Genomic DNA, 17,239 nt, shown 5'->3' on the forward strand with positions numbered 1-17,239 from the left:
AACCTGTTTTAAAAAATGGGACTTATAAAGAATAATTTTCATAGCGCCTTCCATGTGATAAATGATAATCATTAATCTCACTCTTAATCTTAGGTTCAAAAATACTATAATTAATTTATAATAAAATATTTTCAGAGCTGCTGTAATCATCATCATCACTTTTCTGAAGCGCTTTATCTTCCTAAATTATGAAATTGTATGCGTAGTATGGAAATAACTATTTTTTACTAACTTTCACTAATATAATATTCAAACAAGGGATCAAATAAACTTAAATCAAATTCTTTGATATTAGCCCCAAACCAATCGATTCTAAAATAAATAATTGCATTTAAACTCCTAACTTAATCAACACAATTACAGGAAAATACTAAATAAATAATTTGAAATTGATTTCAGGATTCAAAAATATATTTAAAAGGACCATATTTATATCATCCTGTATGTATTAAATAATAACATTAAAAAAAAAGTCGAAGTGATAATTATCAGTCCTGAGTATCTAATTCAAAAATGCTAGAAAATTTACAGCGAAATATTAAAACATAGTTATTTCTTTCCATTACATAAGAGATCAGAGGGCTCCGATAAACATACTAGTATTTAGATTTCTATCAATTATATGAAGATAAATTCTTAATAGATGTTGTATAAAAATTATCTTGACTTTCATGAGAAGAAATATTGGTTGCTTTTCTCAGCTTCATGAGAATGAGTAATTCATGAATGGACTATATTATCTTGAAAGATCCTGATCCAAAAGGATCAGAATTGCTGAAAATTCTAGCAGGCCCAATTACATGATGGTCTAACCTTGTATTTCTATTAGCCTTGCCCGTATTATATATTTTATTATGCAAATACTAAGAATTAGAAACTTGCTAATTCGCAAACAAACATACAAACACCTACTATAATATTATATTATAATAGATAGGATGTACCCGTTTTATATACTAAGATAAACTTGCTAATCCGCGTAACGGACATATCTATAATGTTAATATACTACTAATATAGTGGGTTTGTGTATATCAATCATTGTTGGAATCGTTGATAAAGATCGAATTTGATTGTTTGAAAGAGATTATATAAAAAAGGAATAAAAAATGTTGGTGCTTGTATCTTCTAAACAACTTTTTGTGAGTATTGTACTGATCATCAATAAAGAAACTTCCCCTTACTGCTCCGTCACGTTCATCATGCCGAAAAAAAAACCTTTCTTCATGGGTTTCTGACAATGGAGGTACTGATGTGTAGAATTATGATTTCGAAAATAGATGTATAATTGTTCGGTTTCTTGTACTCATTTCGTTATTTATGGCAAGTAATCCGCCACTTCAAAACCTCCCATCATATCAACAACTTAAGTCTTCAAGAAACACAAGATTCAAGGAACGAAGAAGAATTAAACTGTCCATCATACAATTAGTACGTAGCAAAGGTATTTGTATCGTGTAACATACCTATAAATGTTCTGGATCATCTTAATTTCTCCAAGTTTATTGTAAAATATAGTGGAAAAACTCCTCTAGGTCGATAGGTCGTTAACAACTTGGTAGGGGAAGTATGTCCAGGAGTTTTGAATAGAATAAAAGAAGAGGTGGAAGAAAAGGATATTTTCGTTGCACTAGATGAGACAAGATATCATCAAGGGAGGTCAATGACAGCAATTTTGATTGGCCCTTTATACGGACATTTCTGTTGCAGACCTTACCTTATTTACTTGATTGATATTGAGATTACTAAAGCAAACAATGTAATGAACATCGTCATAAGCTGAGTTTTTAAGTTATTGGGAGAAGGTTTTGTCCCGTGTAGACTAAAAGTTTTTATCACTGATGCCGCCTCGTATTGTCTCAAACTAGAAGAAGATCTTCGAAAAAAAAATTCCGGAATTGATTCACATTATATGTGTTGCTCATGGATTACATAGGGTTGCATATATGGTTCAACAAAAGTTTCTTCTAACGAACGAACTTATTTCCAATGTGAAGAAGATGTTTTTGAATTCTGGAAGAAGAAAGAGGGTATTTACTGCTTCATACAAGATTCCCCTCCCTCCATCACCAATTATAACAAGATAGGGAACTTGGTTGAAAACAGAGGAGTACTTCTACCATAATTTCGACGTCTTAAGATAATAGTTAAAAAGCCTAGATGAAGATTTTGATGCAACCAGAAGAGCACAATAAGCATTTAGTAATTATTCCTTGAGAGAAGAAATCGTATTTATACAGAAAAGTTTTCGTTAATTACCTTTGGCAATAACTGCGCTTAAGGAAAGATTGACTCTTCTTACCAGCCTGACCATTGTAGAAAGTCTAACTCGAAAATTTGAAGGAAGAGCCGTCTAAGACCAAGTTAAAAGAAGTGTTTCAAAAGAACCCTGTCTACACAAAACTAAAAGAACTCAGCAAATGAAAACCTTCTATACAAAAATACTACCTATTGTCAAGTGTGATGCTAAGAGAGCTTTTAATATGATGAATATGATCAATACGAAAAGGACGTCCAAACTAAGTATTAAGAAATTGAGGGAATTGTTACTCACCAAATGGAATATATAATTTGTAAGTATTTAATTGTCAACACGTAAATATTAACAATATTTTTTAAATAATTTGTTACTTTATTGCCTCTTTTCTATTCTTTAGATTTCGTGCCAAAGTTATCTATTTATTATTTATGGTCACTAAGAAGTAATGATTACACTTCTTGTAATGATGGGTTTGATGTTTTCTAATTAACTGCCAATATATTTTGGCTTGCATATTATAATACATATTCATAAAGTTATTTATACGGAAGTTATATATTAATAATATAAAACAATCCCTTTTCCTTCATGTGTAAATAAATAAATAATTTAAGTTAAAATTATATTCTAAACGATACTCCTTTAATTAGTTTGGAATGAATGTTTGATTTGAACTCTTGATCCAGCGACAGATAAAATTCTACCACTGTCAAATGTAGCTATTATATTTTTGAAGTAATTTCCATGAATACATCGATGGGTAATTTATTCAGTTCAAATTTTTGAATAGAGTTTTCCTTTAGACACCTGCATACTCTTACATAGTGGCCTCTCTTGCCACATCTTTTGCATTAGATGCGTTTTGCAGGTCAAACTTTCCCATTCTTATAAGAAAATTGGAAACCACAATCTTTCTTGGCTCTTGTTCCATGATCTCCTACGGCTTTTACTTCTTCGATATATATTGAATTCATTGGACTTTGTATTTGCGTTAACACCATTTGATACTAAATCATTTAGACTATTTTGATTATTATTTGCCTTTTCTACTATTCTCCATTAATAAATATTTCACATATTTTATTTGTAGCATCAAACAATCTTAATTGAGGTTTTCCATACTTCCGGACTCCGGTCTATTTGTTCTCCTTATTAGACGTCATCATAGAATGTTCTTTCAAATAGAAGTTATATACTTTTATCTCAGGTCTAACGATGATAAGATATGTTTTTTAAGCACTACCGATGGCAATTAATACTATTTGTATCATACAATAAATAATAACTAACATTAAGACATGTTCTTAATAATATTATTTTAATTGAATAGTACCAAGTAAAGCTAAATATTGATGAAGGAAAGCTTCTATGTTTAGTAAATTTTCAGATAAGTTGTAATGTTAAAAATCATAATTGAGATATCTTATAAGTTATAGCTTATAAGTATGTTCGAAATTACCTATCAGCCATCAAGTATGATTTATGAATAAAGCTTTGTTTATGTCCGAAAGAAAATAAAAGAAGTTGTAATTGGGGCAGAGAGAAGATTTGGGGGCGCGCTTGCGCAAAGGACGATTCCTACAACCAGTAAAATATTATTATACCAATAATTAATAAATAATATACCAGTATGTGTATTTTATTTATTACCGAATAGTGATATAACAGGGAAATTGTCCATATATATTGTGAATATTCGTGTAGTCTCTATGTGTTTATTATACGTGTTGTCATAATTGCCATTCAATAAAACGTATACGCGAAAAAAAAAAAAATATCAATTGTAATTCTTAGAAATTTACAGAAAAATGGAATTTCTTAACTATTGTCTAAAATATTAATGAATCGACATCAGAAATTTTTACTAGAATTGCAGCATCAAGATTTTTTTTGGAATCGTTCCATCACTAGTTAATATCAGCTGAACTACAACTCTAATAATAATAATAATATTATTTAGTGTATCAGTTTATGCTATTTTTTTAATAAAGAACTATTTGTCTAGTAGTCCTTGGTTTAATACACCGACCTATATAATAACTGGATTCACAACCTATATAATATAAAGAAGATTCGCCCTTGAGCTGTCGGCAGCTATTTTATGTATTCCTATGAGTAAGTTATTCATAGACTAGCTTTAAAGTGAAATTCCAAATCATGTCTAGTGTTGTGTTTTTGGTTTTCATTTCATCGATTTCCGAAGGATTCAAAGAGGTGCTGGCAATGGGTAAGGAACCTCAAGTTGAAGAACTTTTCTCCAAAGGACCATTCAAGGATTTGTTGCCAACATTTTGATCCTGAGTGTTTTAATAGAACTTCGGATGTTAAAAGGTTAAGAGAAAACGCTGTGCCTACGATATTCAAAGCATTTCCGTCTCATCTTCAAGAAGATGTAGCTTGAACCAATTTCAAACGCAAGTCCCCCATGGAGAGAATTCTCATCCCCCAAAGTTGTGAAAACGTCTCTTGAGCCAGCCCTAGATATTAGGTTCCTGCAAGCTCAAAATAATGTTGAGTAATGTAAGAAACTCCAAAGACAAGTAGATATGATTTCCTACCTTTCATCGAGATCACTAAAGTCCAAAAGAAAATAAGTTAGCTAAGAAGTTATCAACCTTCATTGACGTAGTCAACGAATTGAAGTAGAAAAGATGGATGTCAGAAGAGGCGACATCTATTCTTGAAACAATGTCGGATGAACCTAAAAATCTTTTGAAGAGGAGACAACTCGATAATAAGGGAAGGGAAGTTATAGCAGCTACTTTCCTGAACTTCGAGCGTTCGTTTTGACATTGTCATTTTAATCCACTCAATCCTTTAATTATGTAAGGTAGACATTTGACTTTTGCTTACCAAGTCTCAGTACAATTAGAAACTGATATTCTAATGTAGATAGTGAGCCGGGATTTACTCAATCTTCTTTTGATATCCTACAATCAAAGGCCAAGAAAGCCCATGAATCTGAAGAAGAAATTATTGTTAATTTGACCTTAGATAAAATGTCAATATTCAAAAAAACTCAATGGAATGGGAAAGGCTTTAATGGATATTTCAACATGGGGGCTTAATGAGGAAGAAATTTGTGAAACTGTGCCGGCAACTGAGGTTCATGTATTCATGATTGTTTCTTTAAACTCGAATTGGAAAGTTCTGATGGCTCATTTTTTCATTCATAGTTTGACTAGGTCCGAAAAAGCCAATCTTGTAAAATAATGTCTTAGAAGACTCCATTCTATTATTGTAAAAATGACTTCGTTAACTTTTGACGGCCCTATTACTTACCAAGCAATGTTAAAAGAATTGGGAGGTAATTTGGAACCAGGAGAGAGATATCAGACCTATTTCTTTCACCCCAGTAATCGCCGCCAAAAAATATTTATGGTACTAGACACATGCCATTGTATAAAGTTAGTTAGGAATAAATTGGCATCTCTCAAAGTTATGGAAGATAAAGACGGTACAAGAATGGAAAAAAACTTCAAACGTTAAAAGGAAATAAACTAAGGAAAAATCACATTAACTTCCATAATATGAAAATAAAGGTATGTGAAAAATGTTACAATTTTTTAAACGAAAAAATGGTAATTAATTAATTTTTTTACTTCAACAGGTAAACTTCGCTACTCAACTCATTAGTTCATCTGTAGTACATGAGATAAAGTTCTATAATAAGGATCTTCAATTACCGGAGTTTAGAAACTCTGAAAGAACAGTCGAGTTTCTTAGAAGATTTGATACACTTTTTGATTTCACCAACAGCAGAAATCTATTGGCAAAAGGATTCAAATCTCCTCGGAGTATAGGAATTAAAGACTATTGGAAACCAATCTTTCAAGATATGTTTTTATATATTTCTGAATTGAAGGATGCATTTGGTAAACCTTTGGTCAAAACGCGTAAAATAACTGATTTTGTTGGATTCATGGCATCAATTACCAATGGTATAAATGCCATAGAATAAAAAACAGGTGAGAGTAGGTAATCAAATGATCTTGATAATTTAACTGGTAAATTGTATTTCGAGGGCTAGTATCAATCATAAACCAACTTAGCTTTATTTTTTTGGCATGATAGTTAGATTTCTGATATATCCTCCTCTTTCAAGTAACTGCATTTGTCATTTATGCACATACTACTTCCATAATCACGATTAAGGATCCTATTCAGTTCCAACTTGTTCGTATGAGAGGATTTCAAACATAAAATACAATTAGCTTATGCTAGATCAACGAATTAATTTTTGGCAAGTGTACACTGTACCTACATATATAGCAGCATTTTATTGAGTAAATTGAGTTGCCGGATGCCAGATGAATATATGCTAGTTTACAAATATTTAGGTACTGCTACAACTAAAACCTGTTCGTAAAATCATTTTGATGTTGAGTCAGGGAAGAAATGCAACTTGCAATTCAAAATGTAATAAATAAACTCTAACTAAGAACGCAGCTGTAAAAATCAGCATAATGATTCAAGGTAGTAGGTACCCGAGGAAGCATGAAATTTGGAAATAGGGCCCAAAGGAAGTTAAGCTAATTAATTCTAAGATTACAAGTGGAAAACAATAAATAAAAGAAAGCAAAATAATATCACTTTGTATGATCAACAGGTTTAAATCCATCAAATGTACAGTTGGAACTCAGTACTAGAATATATACGAATAGGAACAAGTTGAACAATTCTTCAATCTACTTCAAAGTAAATAAAATTCAGTCCAGACTACAGGGCAAGAAGAAAGACGATGATTGTCTATATTGAATACAGCATAGTATGTGGGTACAAAACATACAATATGAATATCTACTGTCATAATTAATTAATTAATCAATAGAATAGTCATAAATGATACATGCCAATATAAAACAAAACAGAAAAAGAAAGGATTGATCAGAACGTACTCACTGTGCACTGAGCTGTGCAAGACAGCCACAAATTTACGGAACGAACTCTAGATCATAAATTTTAGTTATGGAATTGGAGTTTTTTTGTTATGTATTTATTTTTAATTTTTCCTAGGCTCACAAAACAGATATTACATTATTTAAGTAATATGTAACTACGTCATTATAATCCTACATTTAAATTTCTAAAATGGCGACGATTATGTTTATTCTTTTTGTATTAATCAATTAATTATTATATAAATTAAACTATTTCTTTTATGTCAAATAGTTGTATTTTGGATTTAAAAGTATAACAAACATTTTCATTAAGATGGAGTCTACAAAACTAAGATTATGAGAAGACGGAAGGAAATGAAAGAATTACGGAAGGAGAGGAGAGTCAATCATTATATTATTGAAGAAAAAGAGGAAAAATATGATATTGATGGAGTTTTGGAAGGATTAGAAGGGGTGAAATCCAACAATAAAATTGACACTGGTAATATTAAGAAGAACAAGGAGAAGAAACAACAATGAAGATATTGCAATAATAATAAAAAGTATTTGGATAATCATGATGTTGTTCCTTTAGAGCTGCTAGATGGAGCAATGATGTGTATTAACCCATCTGTTTCAGGTAGTAATGGATTAGAAGCTGAATAGGATACTGTAGGATGTGCAAGTGAACATGCAGTTCCTTTAGAAATGATACTAGGGGAAGTAGGATCTGAGGAGATTTCACTTGATATTATTGATAGGGTAATATTAAGTATTGGTCCCATTGCTCACGAAGAGGAAGAAAATTTTAGTTTGAATTTTTATGTGGTGATTAATTATCCATAAAATGCCTGGTTAGATTCAATTAGAGATTTTTAAGAAATATCTCTATGGATGCTGTCTATGGAAATTATAGACTAAATCTTCTTTTACATTTAACATTTCTATCAAAATCATTTTAAATATACTTGTCACAAACCAAATAGATATTTTTGAATAAAAATCTACAACCAGACAGTTATACTTACTATTCTCTATTTTTTAATTTCTAAAAAACGGTTGGGTGGGTAGGTTTTCATAAGGGAACATTGTTTTCTCCTATACCGCATTATGTTATTTTAAGATTTCTAAATATCAAAAAATAAACTATTAAAGAACCTTTATTCATGACCAATAGTCTATCGTCTAGGGACTAGCTATTCTATGATTTTTTTTAATCTTTTTCAAGATCCTCATCTCTTTCTTCTATTAAGTACTCCAGACTAATTTGAAAAAAATTATATATAAAATACTGAACATCCAACCTCTTCTAATAATAATAATTATATTTTATAGTTATGTAAATCTGAATATATTCTTTACAGTATAATATGTAATAGAAATTATTCTAGTCTTGTTTTAAGTGCCTGTTTTAGACTAATTTATATCTGCAGTTTAACTTATAGTATATTGTATATGCACATTAGACTTAAGGATATTGGAAGCTGTAAATACACATACTCTTTGGTATCGTGTATTACCCGCAAATATGTATCCATATATATTTCGTTTTAAAAAATCAGATCTTTTTTTTTTTGATAGAAAATATCTGATATATTTTTATGAAATATACTATTTAACATTGATGGCAGTTTTTAAATCATCGTAACAGATAATTTATTTTTGTGCGTAATATACGGTACCGAGGAAGTATATATATTTACTTGCTATATCTTAAGTACTAAAATAAACAATCCGTTAGGCGAATTAAAACAATTTCGTATAAGTTTTGGTAAAAGATATACTTTTAACTTACACAAATTAATTTTATAAAAATCCTTAATCTAGATTGAACTCGATAATTTTAAAGAAACAGCATGAAAAGGATCTTCTTTTTTTTTGAAATTTTAATGATTTTAATATTAAAACACGTCAATGAAGAACAACTTTTGAATAATTAAGTTATTTTATATAACAAAAAAAGTGCTCAATAAAAATATCATCCAACACAAAACAGTCAATTTTTGAAATTTTGCTACACTTTAATGTTAATATGTCAATTAAGTTACTCTTTTGTTAAAACTTATGTTTGATAGTATTATCATAGTATAAATTATAAAGAAAGATTAATATTTTATAACTTAAAAAAAGAATAATATGATTATGTTGTCTATATATAAAAATATACAACGTGTAGCTAATAAAGTCTTAGTCTGAGCAGGTTCAAAAGAAGCAGCCATGTGACATTTCCATGTGGTTTCAACGGTGTGGGTACCCATAAAGGAAACATACAAACAAACCCATCTTTAAATGTATGTATATAAAGATGATTCAAAATCTTTTTCGATGAGATATCGAAGAAGGAATTTGAATTTATCATGTTTTAATTTTTTTTTTATTAAATATCACATTTCATTTATGGTGGAGGAAAATACGCTTAAATAAGAAAAGCCCTTCATAATATACAAAATCCAAAATTTTTATTAAAAAAATAATAATTAGAATTCATTAATAGTATAATGCAACAAGATAAAAATATTTCAAATTTTTAATACACGTATTACAAAAACTACAATTTGTATTTTCGTATCGAATCGGGGTTTCGAGTATTTTCAGTATTAATTTTTTCAACATTTTATACTTTTCATTTCATCAATTTAGATATAAGAAGACATATATGATTTGGAAACATATTTGTTAGTAGATTATTGGATTCAATCTTTATAAAGTATATAAAAATATTCCAATTTACATGTACAAAGCTTAAGGAAAACATTTTGTGTGATATTATTAATACATTCATAAAAAAACTAAAAATTTCTGCTTACTCCATATTTCTTCAGCGATATTTTACTAAACATCATGGAAAAACTATGTTTTTAAATTTAATAGATTATTAAGACATAGATGTAACACATATTAATAAATAATTTATGTTAGAATATTTTTTATTTTTCATAAATAAGAGTCAGTGCAGTGGATATTTGTAAAAACCCAAGAAGCGTTTCATACCAACGATTCCCTAAAGACCTTGCACGAAGGAAGGCTTGGATTTTGGCTTGTCGAAGAAAAAGACGAATTCAATACTGATGAAGACAGAATTTTGGTCATCATTTTTATCCTTAGTGTTTGATAATTTATTAAATTTAAAAACTTACTTTTGGTATTATATTTAGTAAAATATCACTTAAGAAATATAGAATAACCACATAATGATATCATTTATTTAAATTTTTAGTTTTTATATTTATATAGTATTAAATTAATAACAAAGACTCGTCGAATGCCGTTACTAGAAATAAAAAGAAAAATACATTATTTAATAAATCTGCTTTGCTTGCCCAGCCATTTTCTTGTTGCCTATCCATGTTCTAGTAATATTGGTCTGATTTACAGGGTGTCCACGATAAATTGGAACTATCTTAAAATTCAACTTGCTTGATAAAAATTGAATTTAGAGTGTATTTGTTATATGAAAAAGTTAGACATGATATTAAACAATGAATTTATTCAACATGTCCTCCCTCAGTAGCCACCATCTTCTCTATCCTGCCCTAAAGGATTTGCATGCCCTGATTACTTCCGCAGAATCGACGGAATTTCACTCCCTCGTAATGGAGCCCTTCAGGGCCGCGATGCTCTTGTGGCTGACCTTCCACACCTCCCTCTCCAACTTCCCCTACCAGTAGTAATCACACGGATTGAGGTCGGGTGAGTTGGAGGGCTAGGTGTTGCGATTCCAGAAAGTGATGTCGTGGGAGATAAAGAGGTTAGTGGTCCTCATGGCGATGTGTGCGGGCGCTGAGTCTTGTTGGAATATGAACTCCCTCCCAGCGGCCGTATCCTTCATCCAGGGGAGGACGAACTCCTTCATGACTTCGCAATACCTTATCGTGTTAACCCTTTCCTTGGGATTGAAGAAGAAAAGAGGCATCACCTCACCGGTGCAGGGGCCTCTTCTCTCTCCTTGGCAAGCCACCTGTCATTCTGGACGTTGTAGCTTCTGTCGACAGTCCAGTTCTTCTCGTCGGAGATGATTCTTCCTCCATGGCTTTCCAGGTCATTGAGGAGACGCTTACCGTTGGTGAGCCTGGTGGTCTTCATGGATGCCGTGAGGATGTGTTGTTTGGTCATTCGGTATGACCTGTACCCGAGGTCCTCATTCGCAGCCTTGGAGACCAGCTGCTTGCTCACTCCACGGTTCTTGGCCAACCTGGACAAGGAAGTCCCCGGGGAAGCCTTGATGGACTTCCGGAGGCCTTCAAGGAAGCGGGGAGTGCGGATTCGGTCACTTCTCATATTGTGGGCCTTATGGCAGACCTTTCCCTCAGCCTCCCAGGTATTGAAGACCCGGTACACTGTGGTCTTGGGGTAGTTAAGAAGTTTGTAGATAGCAGAGGGCTTGTGTCCCGCGCGAGCCAATTCGAGAATGGTGTCTCTCCTTGCTTGTTCCATGATGACTATTGTTTGTTGTCAAAACAATTATTGTGGAAGTTATAGTGTATCGTGCGTGCAACCTTTTATATTAGCATGATTTAACCCCGAATATCCACATTATGGATCTGGATGCAGTTTTAAGTAGTTCCAATTTATCGTGGACACCCTGTACTGCACGCCCAAGTGAGTTTCGAGGAGATTATGAATCATAGGGTGCTCCTGGAGTCTTATTTGCAAGATTAAAAGCATGGTGGGCTCAGGTCAGAGCCTTAAGAGGTCCCTGGAAGCAGTATACCCTGGAAAATTGGTATGATAGAGAAAAAGACACCGTAATAACCAAAAGTCCAGACAAGTCGATGAGGAAGCATGCCAAGGTCCTAAATATCAGTGATTGGACTATGAGGTAGTAATCGAATGATTTGAGGAAGGCCTCTTTTGTACGACGACTTCCACAACAGCTATAAATAGCAACCAATGCCAACAAGGTCATGAAAGGTAAGATATTTTTGAATTGGTTAAAGCATAAATGTTGGTTTGGCCACCTTCCTTCTCAAACTGTTCCTCCTTCGACTATACCATTTAGATCGTAGTCGAGAAAAGAGCCTGAGCTACCCCTCACCGAAATCTGGATGAAATCAAGGCCTCTATCGACCAGCAGTGGGCAGACTGTCTGATAGCTTCATGAAGAAGTGTTGCAGCGCCTTTAGACCCAGTTGTAGGCTATTGTTGCCGCTAAAGGAAATAATTGTGAAAAATAGAAATATATATCAATAAAGAAGTCTGTGATTTAGCTTCAATGTAGTAATCTTTTTCATTCTTACAAAGGTTTATCCCATCTCTTCTATTTTCAAAAGTCCACAATTTTACCCCACACACTGTATAATTAATTATTCATTTTACATCCCGATATCAATTAATCCACAAATGTTACCAGTCCGTGGCCTTAATTGTTATAAATTTTTTACCTATTTGATTAATTATAATTTGTATTTTTCATCATGGATTAACTTATCATATAACACGATGTATAAATGTATGAGAAATTTCAATTTATTTAAATAAAATTAATCAATTGATAAGAATTGTTCATAATCTTAGCTAATAATAACGACATTTCGAAAAATTAACTTTGAATTTGATGAATGAATCATGCATGGATTATATTTGAGCTTATAACATATGTGCATGAATCATAGTATAAATGTATAAGTCTTTTTTTTTTTTCGATGCTAACAAATGGTAAATACAAAACTATAATTGATCCTCACTCATAGTTAACCCACATAATTGATCCAAGTCCTTTCTTCATCAAATTATACTTATTCATATTTCAAATTATATAATTTAATTATTCATGTTTATAATCAAAGATTAAGGAAAAAATCAATATTGTTGGATCAACGGCAGAGATGTTAACAGATAAAATACTGGAATCAAAAATGTCATATTCTGGAACTCTCATTGTACTTTAAATTGTAAATTATCAACAATTTTAAAAACTTCCTTGTACAAAACAGAGTCCAGAGTTTTTGGGTCATAGAATATGCATACTTATATATATTAATACATAATTCAATCACTTTGGATTCATTTATCGATCAATTAATTTTAAATCAATTGTATCTTTAACCCTTTCTCATATCTCTAGTGTTACATCAATGTGAAATGTGAAAGTTATTTTTATGTTCTGGTGCGATTTTTGATAATAATTCAACCAAAGATGATACAAATTAAAGTAAAAATGTAGCAACACCACCCAAGATGAATTAAACTAAGTTGCTGTGGATATCATTATAAATAAATATCGAAATTGACTCAACAAGTCAAAAAATACTACCTAAGGATAAAGTAAATGCAAAAAGGACTTCTTTTGTGTCTTTCACCCAACCTCTCAATCTGTTTTAATTTAAAAAATATATTAATGTGCAAAAAAATTGTAATATTTTAGTAGCATTCAGAGACGGGGGTTGACTCTGAAGGTTTTGACCTAATTGTAAATAAATTTAAGAATTTCAAATGCAGAGAAGATTGCACTAAATAATGTTTCGTTTTGTAGATAAATTACTTTGTAATACCTTAAATAATCTAATTTGATGTTAAAAAAACAATGAAATATTAAAACTACAAAAAAATCTCAACCATTAAAGATATTGGTTTCAATAAATAATAACTTGGATATAATACAGGCGGTGACTTACCTGAATACGGCCAGTGTTGAAGGAAGTTGTTTTAGTACGTACAAGATCTGCATTAGAGACAAATACAGGTGGGCAATTAATAAGCAGATGAGATGTGTGGTCCTCCAGGAGTTTACCATCCAAATACATTTTCTATGGGACTTAGGCAGTAAATTTGTAGTAAATTTTGTTTGCTCTCGTGTGTTAATAGTTGGACCTAGCATGCTGGATAGAGTTTCTTTTTGTACTGACTTGGAAACATCATGCCGAGACTGGCTTCCATTTCATTCAGTACATTGGAGATATTTCCAATATGTCATCTTTGTCTTGTCCAATACTATTATGATGGCTGGAGAAAATAAATTTGCCTGAGCTCTCTTGAATGAGGAACCTGGTTCTTAAATTCTACCTTCTTCTTCTTTGAGATAACTAATTTATGTCCTGTCGAACATACTTTTATTGTCAATTTTTTTATTAGAGCTTGAGGAATAAGACAAAACAACTCTGCCATTTCTTTGCGGGACCATTTCTCGTACGTAAGATTTTTTTTTTAAATTTTATACATTTGAACTTCTAGCTCTTTCAATTATGTCAGTACCAGTTATAAACCCTTGGCGAATTTTCTGCCTTTGGGACAAGAAGAATGCCTTTGCTTCTGGAATGGTCATCATATTTAGGGTGTTTGTATCTGCAATGTCAAAAAGATCATCAAGTCTTTGTAAAAAATTGTTTTCCTTTTTCTTTTGTCCTGGGGAAGTTCGGAATTTGTTCTTTTGTTTACTTGTATGATTTACAATGCACGATTAGTGAACGGCAGGAGATAGCATATTTATGAAGGTGTGTAATGTTCATTATTTGAAACATTAACGATTTATTCAAGAACAAAAGGAAGCGTAGTTCCAAGACTCCTGTAAGCAGGACAGGACACTGCGCTCACGTGTTTCCAATATGGGTCTTTGGTTATTCTATATCATATATTGAATGCTCTCTTAAGGTGTTTTGCTACAAAATAAAGAGTTTTTAAAAGTATTTTATTAGGAAAAATCATCGAAATAATAAAAATGAGGCTATATGTTTATTATGGAATTGGTATTTATTAGTACTGTAATCAAAATAAAAATTAAAAACATATAAAAAAGAAAAGGCACTATCAAAAAGTACAAAGTTGTTCCAAGTCTACAAGTCAGATGATTTTGTTTGAAATTTAGCTTTTTTTCTATTAGCTTCTGAATTCTTAGCTGCCATTTTCTTTTTTTTGTTAAAAATCGGATGTCATCATTCAGTTTAGCAATTAAATTTTTACCTATGACATTAAACAAAGCGAATGAAATTCTTTGAAGAAAAGCTAACTAGGAGTGGCCTTCCTTGCACTTTACTCCCACAACGATGATAATTTCAGAGTTTAAACTGTCCTGCATCTTGTCAATGAATGTGGCAACAAATGAAGCTCTAGGATTTGGAGTGCCAAGTAAACTGTCTTTCTCTTCAGGAGTAGCTGTGATGTAAGAGAACATGGAGTAAGCATAAAGACAGGAGAGGTAGAGAGGGTCGGATGGAGTCGAGAACCCCCCTCTGCTCATTATATCGATGAACTCTTTCAGGTCTACATGCTGATTGGTTGGGCTATCGAAGGCTATTGAGTCAGTAGGTGTGTCTCTGATGACCATTAACTCTTGGCATGATGTACACCTGATCTTCTTCTTCAAAGAAAAACCAATATACCCAGCAACAAAGTATTACTCTCTCCCTTGGAAGCTAGTTCCTGGAGGTCATCTGGTTGTCAATTAGTCAAAATTAGCTTAGCTTTCACCAGGTCTTCGTTCGGCAGAGTTTTAATTTCTGAAGTAGTCATACCTGAAAATTTAAAAAAGTGAAATATTGTAATGATATCATATTGTAAAAATAAATAGTACCTAAATAAAGAAGCTTACTATTAACAAATATCTTATTTACCTGAGAATTTGATAAGACCCTGAATACAAATCCTTTTCTCTGCTTCCAGGATCTATCTCACGCTGATGTAGTAGATACCTCCACTTAGTTGTCTGTACCAGCCGAACTTTCTTTCGATGGGATCAGACTGGAACATACCGAGGAGTACATAGGAGAAGTCTTCATCTAGGAGAAGATAATCTGCCGCGGCAAGGCACGTCTGCTTTGTTGCTAGGAAGGTTTCTGCTGTGAGGCCAGGTGCTTTACTGTTTTGCCACTCTATGAGAAAGTCGACAAAATCTCTCTCTGAAATAGAGCCCACGTTTGTTCTTCTCAGAGATTGGTCCCCAAAGCTCATCTCTCTTTTCGTAGCCAGCTCCAGGTGTCTTGACGTTTAGGATATTCCACAAGTTCTGACAAACTCTAAAAATTCGGCTGTGTAATTAAACTCCGGTCTGTTGTCTTCTTTGGAGTAGTACTTAAGTGCTCAAATTGATGATTCGTGAAACACAGCTTGCTTTTGTAGTTCATTGAACTGTTGAGCCCTGCGTGACGTGGTCGCAGCTTTAGTTGGGCTTGATGACGCTTAGGAGTTGAGAGGTAGTTGGGACAGTTTGTCCATAGGGATGGTACTACATCTGCTATGATGACAGTTATTAGCATACACATCAAAAGTGAGCAGCTGTCGTACCTCTTCTTTAGAGCCTTGCCAAGGGTCTGACTTCTTTTAGACTCAAAGATAAAATCAGAGTCGTTGAAATGCAGGGACCACAGCTTTGTACTTTTGGATGGTGCCTAATCTATCTTATTCAGATCTGTTTCTCTGGAATGGCTCTCAGCCAGGCGGTATAAAGTCCGGGATTTCTCTCTTAGTTTGGCCACAGATGGATCATAACACCAGACTGTTGTGGCTCGTTGTTATAGCCCGTTCTACACCCTGGAGCACAACACTTATTGGTTATTATTGGAATTACAAAACACAATAATGATGGCGTCCACAAAGTAACTAATAGTTAAATAGTTATTAGTAATAACTTATTACTTATAGTAATACACGTTGTATTGTTTTTTTTTTCTTCAATAAACCCATGTAACACGCGTATTTGAATTCATGTTTGCGTGTGCCCAGTCCTGCTTACAGAATTCCTTGGTAGTTCATATTGTGGTGGGTAATTAAAGTGTGTCGCTCATTACTTTTTTAATTTGACACAAGTAGGCAAGCCCATTTTAATGACGTAACAAATTTATGTAAAACGCTGGCCGTAATTGTATTTTGCTCTATGATTACAAGGAATCTAACTCAAAAATTAAGAATTGTTACTTGTAAACTGTGTATTAACAATTTGTATGAAGACAAATAATTAATTTAGAGTCTATAATAACATATCTAGAACATCATTTTATACAGAGGTCAAGTGCTGTTGGAGCATGAGTTTAAAATAAAATCAAAATCATATGTATGAACTAATTCAAATAAACAATGTTACACTGGTTTGTACGAGCAGTGTTTTATTAGTTTGTTAACTGTCTGAGCTACTTTGAAATACAAATATCATTATTGCTCTTCAATTTAA

General features: G+C 32.3%; 3 long non-coding RNA genes across 4 annotated transcripts; 2 read left to right on the top strand and 1 right to left on the bottom strand.

Annotated features, from left to right (window-relative positions):
* The first annotated feature begins 4,213 nt into the window (after positions 1-4,213).
* On the top strand, positions 4,214-8,155 carry LOC121113558 (uncharacterized). Of its 2 annotated transcripts, XR_011778996.1 has the most exons (4): positions 4,241-4,375; positions 4,426-5,802; positions 5,871-6,228; positions 6,870-8,155. It is a non-coding gene; the product is annotated as an uncharacterized lncRNA (long non-coding RNA). The 2 variants fall into 2 exon arrangements; XR_005863077.2 differs by having other exon boundaries at positions 4,214-5,802.
* A 360-nt stretch (positions 8,156-8,515) lies between these two features.
* On the top strand, positions 8,516-12,635 carry LOC139904793 (uncharacterized). Its single transcript, XR_011778998.1, has 2 exons — positions 8,516-12,051; positions 12,140-12,635. It is a non-coding gene; the product is annotated as an uncharacterized lncRNA (long non-coding RNA).
* On the bottom strand, positions 9,578-16,806 carry LOC139904792 (uncharacterized). Its single transcript, XR_011778997.1, has 2 exons — positions 15,687-16,806; positions 9,578-15,587 (listed from the first exon to the last, which is right to left on the bottom strand). It is a non-coding gene; the product is annotated as an uncharacterized lncRNA (long non-coding RNA).
* Between the last annotated feature and the right edge of the window lie 433 nt (positions 16,807-17,239).

The sequence above is a fragment of the Lepeophtheirus salmonis genome, chromosome 2, assembly GCF_016086655.4.
Source record: "Lepeophtheirus salmonis chromosome 2, UVic_Lsal_1.4, whole genome shotgun sequence".
Taxonomy (NCBI): Eukaryota; Metazoa; Arthropoda; class Copepoda; order Siphonostomatoida; family Caligidae; genus Lepeophtheirus; species Lepeophtheirus salmonis.